This window comes from Triticum dicoccoides, chromosome 3A (genome assembly GCF_002162155.2).
Source record: "Triticum dicoccoides isolate Atlit2015 ecotype Zavitan chromosome 3A, WEW_v2.0, whole genome shotgun sequence".
Taxonomy (NCBI): Eukaryota; Viridiplantae; Streptophyta; class Magnoliopsida; order Poales; family Poaceae; genus Triticum; species Triticum dicoccoides.
In genome coordinates, this window is record NC_041384.1 from 468,081,824 (window position 1) to 468,090,064 (window position 8,241).

Sequence of the window (8,241 nt, forward strand, 5' to 3'; positions counted from 1 at the left end):
TGGGCCTCCCTGGCTTATAAAGCCGGACGGGCCTAGTGTCCGGGTCGGACACGGCCCGTTAGGTCGGTTGCGTTTTTTAAATAGTTACGCTCAGAAAAAAAAACAGAAGGAATACTAAACGGACTCCAAAAATCCCGAAATAAAATTTCCTCGGCTTCTAAAATCAAGCCGCACAGGATGAACATTTATTTGGGGCCTAAATACAATTTTGAAAAACGCGCATTTTTCCTAAATTCAAATAAAATAGCAAATAAAACCAAAATAAAATCTTAATTGATTTTTTTATTAAATCCTCAATATTTCTTTATTTTGGGAAAGTCATTTTATTCCCGCTCTCATATTTTTGTAATAGAAATAATCGAAGATAAAATAAATAAAATCAAATGATCCTATTTTCAAAATTTGAGACAACTCAATTATGAAAATAACGAAATCCCCAACTCTCTCCGAGGGTCCTTGAGTTTTGTAAAATTTCTAGGATCAACCAAATGCAATAAATATGATATGCAATGATGATCTAGTGTATAACATTCCAAATTGAAAATTTGGGATGTTACACCCGCTTAGTACAAGTGAAGGCTAGAAAGAGACTGGGAAGCGACCAGCTAGAGAGCGACAATAGTCATGAACATGCATTAAAATTAATCAACACTAAGTGCAAGCATGAGTAGGATATAATTCAACATGAACATAAATATCATGGAGGCTATGCTGATTTTGTTTCAACTACATGCGTGAACATGTGCCAAGTCAAGCCACTCGGATCGTTCAAAGTAGAGGATACCACCCTATCATACCACATCACAACCATTTTAGCATGTTGGCACGCAAGGTGAACCATTATAAACTCCTAGCTAATTAAGCATGATATGAGCAACTATAATCTCTAATTGTCATTGCAAAAATGTTTCATTCATAATAGGCTGAATGAGGAACGGTGAACTAATCATATTTACAAAAACAAAATAGGTCAAGTTCATGCCAGCTTCTCTCATCTCAATCAGTCCATCATATATCGTCATTATTGCCTTTTACTTGCACGATCGAACGGTGTGGATAATAATAACAGTGCACGTGCATTGGACTAAGCTGGAATATACAAGCATTCAATTCAAGGGAGAAGACAAGGTAATATGGGCTCTTTGGTAGATCAATAATAATGCATATGAGAGCCACTCAACATTTTCATTGTGGTCTTCTCCTCTCGACCCCCAAAGAAAATAAAGGAAATAAAACTATTTACACGAGAAAGGTCCCAACAAGCAAAAGAAGAACGAGAAATCTTTTTGGGTTTTCTTTTAATTATTACTACTACAAGCATGTAAAGTAAACTAGCTAAAAGCTACAACTAATTTTTTTGTTTTTCTTAAGGTTTTTCAAACACACAAGAAGAAAGCTTAAAACAGAAAATAAACTAGCATGGATGACATAATGAAAAAGTATGAGCACCGACAACTGGCATGAGCGTGTGAACATGAATGTAATGTCGGTGAGAGATACGCACTCCCCCAAGCTTAGGCTTTTGGCCTAAGTTGGTCTATGCCCATGGATCGAAGCTGCCCTCTCTGGTGTACTGAGGAGGGTCCTCGGGTTGCCACTGGTTGGCGATCTCCTCCGGGTCCCATTGATAAACAGACTGGCGGTGGGGATCAGATAGTGGCTCCGGCTCTGGAGCTAATGTCAGGCTCTGGTATGCCTGAATGGCCTCCGACAAAACAAGGTACGTGCCTGAAAATATGTTGAACAAGGAGGGAGCAGACAAGGTAATAGTCTCAAAGTAATTCTTATCAAATATTAGTCTATAGTTAAGCAGCTTCTTCTTATTCTTAACAATAAAATCATGTGCTACCATACTCTTATAATCTAGAAAAATATGAGGCATCAACTTTTCCTCTTTCTCATAATGCCTAATAGGTATGTTAAAGTGTGCAGCAAGGCGCGAGGCGAAGATGCCTCCCAAGACAGGACCCTTTGTACGGTTCAGATTTAACCGTTTAGCAACAATAGCACCTAAACTAAAAGTGGTATCACGAAACAAAGCATGGCGCAAAATAACAATATCAGGGGCACTAAGATTTCCACAGTTCCCGCGACCAATTAAGCATCTACTAGCAAATATTGCAAAGTAACGTAGAACAGGAAAATGTATGCTAGTGATTCTTGCATCGGAAACTTTCCTCGTTTCCCCTACAACAATCATATCAATAAATCCCTCCACATCATTACGATGTGGTTCCTCTATGCTGCCCTCAAAGGGTATCCTACAAACCCGGCAAAAATCATAAAGTGACATCTCCTTATGCTCATCATATAAATAAAATTCCATCGAAGGTGGCGATCTCCTAGTATGGAAATGAAAATTTTACACAAAAATACTGGTGAGTAAGAGATACTGTTCACGCTGGTCGTGGAGGAAGTCAGTGAGGCCTGAATTCTCAGCCAAATAATAAAAATATTCATAAATCCCGGCTTCTCTCAAGAACTCATCACAAGGCCATTCACATGGCCGAACCTTCGCAGTACGAGGGAGATTATACTTGGGCTTCTTATTCTCTTCACTTTTCTTATCCTTCGAGCTTCGGCTCGATGAGCCCCTCAAAAATCTCTTCGTCTTTTTCTGAAAATTTCGGAAATTTTTAGTAACTTAAAATAAAAGTGAACCAAACTCAACAAAATTACTAACAACTACTCCTACAAGTGCCTAGAGGCTATATCATGCATTAAAACTACTTTTGACCACATAAATTTGACATGCAAGCTCAAGAACAGGGTCACCTAAGCAGTAAATTTTTTACAATAAATAAAGCACTAGAACAAAAACTAATTGGACCATTGGAGGAGTCACATACCAAACAACAATCCCCCAAAGCAGTTTTGTGAATGGAGCTTTGAGCAAGGAGATCGAAAATGACAGCAAGATGAGCTAGAACACGGGTTTGAGCTCGTGGATGATTTTTTTGGAGGAAGACGAAGTGTGTGGGTGCAAGAATAAGTGGAGGAGACCCATGTGGGGTCCACGAGGCAGGGGGCGCGCCCAGGGGGTGGGCGCGCCCTCCACCCTCGTGGGGACATGGTGGGCCCCCCCTGGTGTGTTCTCGGTGCCAATAATTCTCAAATATTCTGAAAAATCATATTAAATTTTCAGGGCATTTGGAGAACTTTTATTTTCAGGGTATTTTTTTATTGCAAGGGTAATTCAGAAAACAGATAGAAAATACTATTTTTGCTTTATTTAATATAAATAGCAGAAAGTAAAAAGAGGGTACAGAAGGTTGTGCTTTCTCACTTCATCCATCTCATGTTCATCAAAAGGAATTCACTAACAAGGTTGATCAAGTCTTGTTAACAAACTCATTCCGAATTGCATGAAACAGGAGAAATTTCGAATAACACTAGGTTACCTCAATTGGGATATGCACATCCCCAATAATAAGAATATCATATTTATTCTTGGTAGTAGGAAGAGGAAATTCAAAACCTCCAATAGTAATCGTTGAAAATTTTCCAATAGAATTGATACTGTGGACTTGAGGTTGTTTCCTTGGAAAGTGTACCGTATGCTCATTACCATTAACATGAAAAGTGACATTGCCTTTGTTGCAATCAATAACAGCCCCTGCAGTATTCAGAAAGGGTCGACATACTATCGTCCTCGGGAATATCAAGAATAACAAAGTCCGTTAAAATAGTAACGTTTGCAACCATAACATGCACATCCTCACAAATACCGATAAGTATAGCAGTTGATTTATCAGCCATTTGCAAAGTTATTTCAGTAGGTGTCAACTTATTCAAATTAAGTCTACGATATAAAGAGAGAGGCATAACACTAACACCGGCTCCAAGATCACATAAAGCAGTTTTAACATAGTTTCTTTTAATGGAGCATGGTATAGTTGGTACTCCTGGATCTCCAAGTTTCTTTGGTATTCCACCCTTAAAAGTATAATTAGCAAGCATGGTGAAAATTTCAGCTTCCGGTATCTTTCTTTTATTAGTAACAATATCTTTCATGTACTTAGCATAAGGATTCATTTTAAGCATATCAGTTAAACACATACGAAAAAGGATAGGTATAATCATTTCAGCAAAGCGCTCAAAATCCTCATCATCCTTTTTCTTGGATGGTTTAGGAGGTAAAGGCATGGGTTTCTAACCCCTCGAACTTCTTCTCTAGTTTCCTTACTGCATTGCAGTAACCAGTCATAGATGGGCTCCCGATATCCCACTCCTTCATCACTTGATTGTCCACCAAGTCCGAGTCGCCGTAGACCATCATGCGACGAACATCGAGTGAGATGGCCATACGCAACCCACACAGAAGTGCTTCATACTCAGCTTCATTGTTTGAAGAATCGAAGCGAATCTGGAGGACATAACTGAGATTGTCACCTCTTGGGGATACCAGCACCAGAGCCATTCAACATTTTGGATCCATCAAAGAACATAGTCCAATGTTCCGAGTGAATCTGAGTCGGTTGCTGCTGTTCGATCCACTCGACCAGGAAATCTGCTATTGCCTGAGACTTGATCGCCTTTTTTGCCTCGAACTTGATATCCAAAGGGAGGAATTCAATCGCCCACTTGGCCACTCAACCGGTTGCATCTCGATTGTTCAGGATTTTTGATAACGAAGCATCGCTGACGACTGAAATCGAGTGGTCTGTGAAGTAATGTGCAACTTTCTTCATGGTCAGACAAATCCCATAGACAAGCTTCTGATAATGCGGGTACCTTTGCTTGGACGGGGTCAAGACTTCAGAGATATAGTACACTGGGCGCTGAAATTTATACGCTTTGCCTTCTTCCTCCCACTCGACTATGAGCACTGTGCTGGCAACTTGTCCTATGGCTGCAATATACAACAGTAGAGGCTCTTTGCCGATCGGAGCAGCAAGCACCGGCTAGGTGGAAAGCATGGCTTGGAGATCTACAAACGCTGCTTCGGCTTTAGGAGTCCACTCGAATTTGTCAGATTTCTTCATCAGTCGGTAAAGAGGCAATGCATTTTCACCAAGACACGAGATGAATCGACTCAGTGCAGCCAAACAACCAGTAAGCTTCTGAACATCATGCACACGCACAAGACGTTTCATTCAGAGAATTGCTCCAATCTTCTCTGGGTTTGTGTCGATTCCTTGTTCGGAAACGAGAAAACCAAGTAACTTTCCACCTGGGACTCCGAAAGTGCATTTTGACGGATTGAGCTCGATGTCATATCTTCTTAAGTCGGCAAATGTTTTGGTGAGGTCAGTCAGCAGGTCGAAACCTTTGCGTGACTTGACCATGATATCATCCATGTATGCTTCCACATTCCGATTGATTTGAGTGAGCAAGCACTTCTGAATCATGCGCGTGAATGTGGCACCAGCATTCTTAAGACCAAAGGACATGGTGACATAGCAAAAGCACCCGAATGGGGTGATGAAGGCTGTTTTTATTTCATCAGGTCCATACAGTCGGATCTGATGGTACCCAGAATACGCATCCAAAAAGGACAAACGCTCACACCCCGTAGTTGAGTCGATGATCTGGTCGATGCGGGGGAGAGGGAAATGATCTTTCGGGCAGGCCCGATTGATGTGTTTGAAATCGGTACACATACAAAGTGAATCATCTTTCTTGGGGACCATAACAACATTGGTGAGCCACTCGAAGTGGTATATCTCGCGGATGAACTTAGCTGCCAAAACCCGAGCCACCTCTTCGCCAATTGCCTTTCTCTTCTTCACGGCGGACTGATGGAGATGTTCTTTTACATGTTTTACTTTTGGGTCGACTCGCTAACGGTGCTCAACCAGTTCCCTGGTACACCCGGCATGTCAGATGGTTTCCATGCGAAGATGTCCCAGTTCTTACGGAGGAACTGAATGAGCGCTTCTTCCTATTTGCTATCGAGTGTTATTGAGATGTGGGTCGGAGCAGCATTGGGGTCAGTCGAGTGAATATGAACAGGCTTTGTCTCACCGACCGACTGAAATGCGGACTCTGAAGCAGGCTTTTTGGCTCACAACAAATCACTCGGATCTGCACTTTTGCTGTATTCTTCCATCTCAACTGCTGCCATCTGTTCATCAGCAATTTTTGAACCCTTCTTGAGGCACTCTTCCGCTCTTTGCCGATTCCCTGTGACTATGATCACACCTCTGGGACCAGGCATCTTCAATTTGAGGTATACATAACACGGTTGAGCCATGAAACGAGCATATGCGGGTTTGCCTAGAATTGCATGGTAGGCACTGTGAAAATCCACCACCTCAAACATCAACTTTTCCTTGCGGTAATTCTTTGAATCACTGAAAACCACTTCAAGAGTGATCTGACCAAGTGAATCTGCTTTATTTCCTGGGATGACTCCGTGAAACCGCATATTACTCTCACTAAGCTTGGACATCGGAATGCCCATCCCTCGGAGGGTCTCAGCATATAGAATGTTCAAACAACTACTGCCATCCATCAGAACCTTGGTCAGTCGGGTGCCCCCAACGACTGGGTCGACCACCAACGCTTGCCTCCCAGGGGTAGCAACGTGTGCTAGGTGATCATACTGGTCGAATGTAATGGGTGTTTTTGACCACTTCAAATACGTTGTAGTTGCCGGAGCAACATGTTCACTTCTCTATTGATAATTTTCAGTCGACTGTTGCTCTCGATGTCAGAAAAAATCACCAAAGTAGCATTGACATTGGGGTAACCCTCATCTTCCTCTTTATCCTCGTCCTTATCAAACTCTTTTTCCTTCTCACTGGGCTAGAGACATGTCACCCGACTGACCGAATTTCAGGTTTAGCTCTCTGTATCAAATGCTCTCTTTGAAGGCGCAAACTGCTTGGTGCTCTGATACATTTTCCACAGTATGATGAAAAGTAGTCCATCTCTGGATGAAGTCTCTCAAAGTCTCGTTCTGCTTCTGAACACAGTGCTGCAATTCAGTTAGTCCAGGAGGTCACTTACAGGTGCCCTCAAATGTTTTAATAAACACTCGGGCAAATTCTTCCCAACCGAAAATACTTCCAGGGGCCAACTGATTTAACCAAGCTCTTGCTGAACCCTCGAGCATCAGGGGGAGGTGCTTCATGGCCACATCATCGTTGCCTCCACCAATCTACACTGCCACTCAGTAATCTTCCAGCCAAGTGTCGGGCTTCGACTCACTAGTGAACTTACTCACACCCTTGCCAATCTGAAGTTTGGAGGGATCTCTGCAGCACAGATGGCTCTACTGAAACATTCTGGTCCAGAAACATGTACTCTGCTTCCACTCGGATGGTTTCTGTCTTGTCCTTCTTTGTGTGCCCAGCCCCTGTCGACCAGGCCTTGTACAAGAAGACATCTCACATCAAAACCAGGCTCTTTGGGGTCGACTGGAACTCTCCGCTTATCACCATACGGTCGCATGTCATCATACCGCCGGGGCGCGTACGACCTGCCCCTCGGAGGGGGCATATGCACTCGACGGTGGTCATCGTGGGTGAACCAGTGGCCTCGATCCAGGTATTGATCCTGGCGATGCCCACGATTGTCACGCCACGGGGGTGATCTTGGGCTGTGTGCCGACTGCACTGTGTCCGCGATCACAGATCTACTATGGATCATGTTGCGCGACTGAGAAACAGCTGAGTTTTGTTCACCCGCCGCTCGAAGCAGCGCGCGGATCTGCAGCAACCCTCTACCAGCTTCTGAACAAGACAGCTGAATTGACTCTACTATTTGTGTTGCGGCTGCAAGATTCTGGACTGGAGTACGGTATACCTGAGGTTCAGGCGGAAACAATTGCCGAGGCCGTCGACTGGATTCGGGGATCTGCCGACGGGCGCGCTCATCGAGTGAATGTTGGAGATTCTCCAGTCATGCACGCTCAGCTAAGGTGACCAGACGCACAGCCTCCAAGGCCCGAGCCTCGGAGGTCTCCCCATGATGGGGGTGTGGATTGCCTCCATGTTGCGATGATGCAGCTCGTCCCTCTGCTCCGAAGTGAGGGCTTCAGGATGATATTCGTCGTGACCATGCGATGGGCCGCCGCCGCTATCTCCACCGCCACTACGACGGAACCCAGGTGGGCTATGCGGCGTGTTGACCATGAGGACTTCCGCCGCAGGGTCGCTACTTCCGCACTCGGAAAGAGTCTCCGCGGAACCAGTCGAACGATTCGTAGAGAGATTCGTCAGGCTCGATTGCCGCGAGTTGAGGGGTGGCTGCCTGTTGAGCCACAGCATGCCTCACCCATCGCTGAAGCCGCGA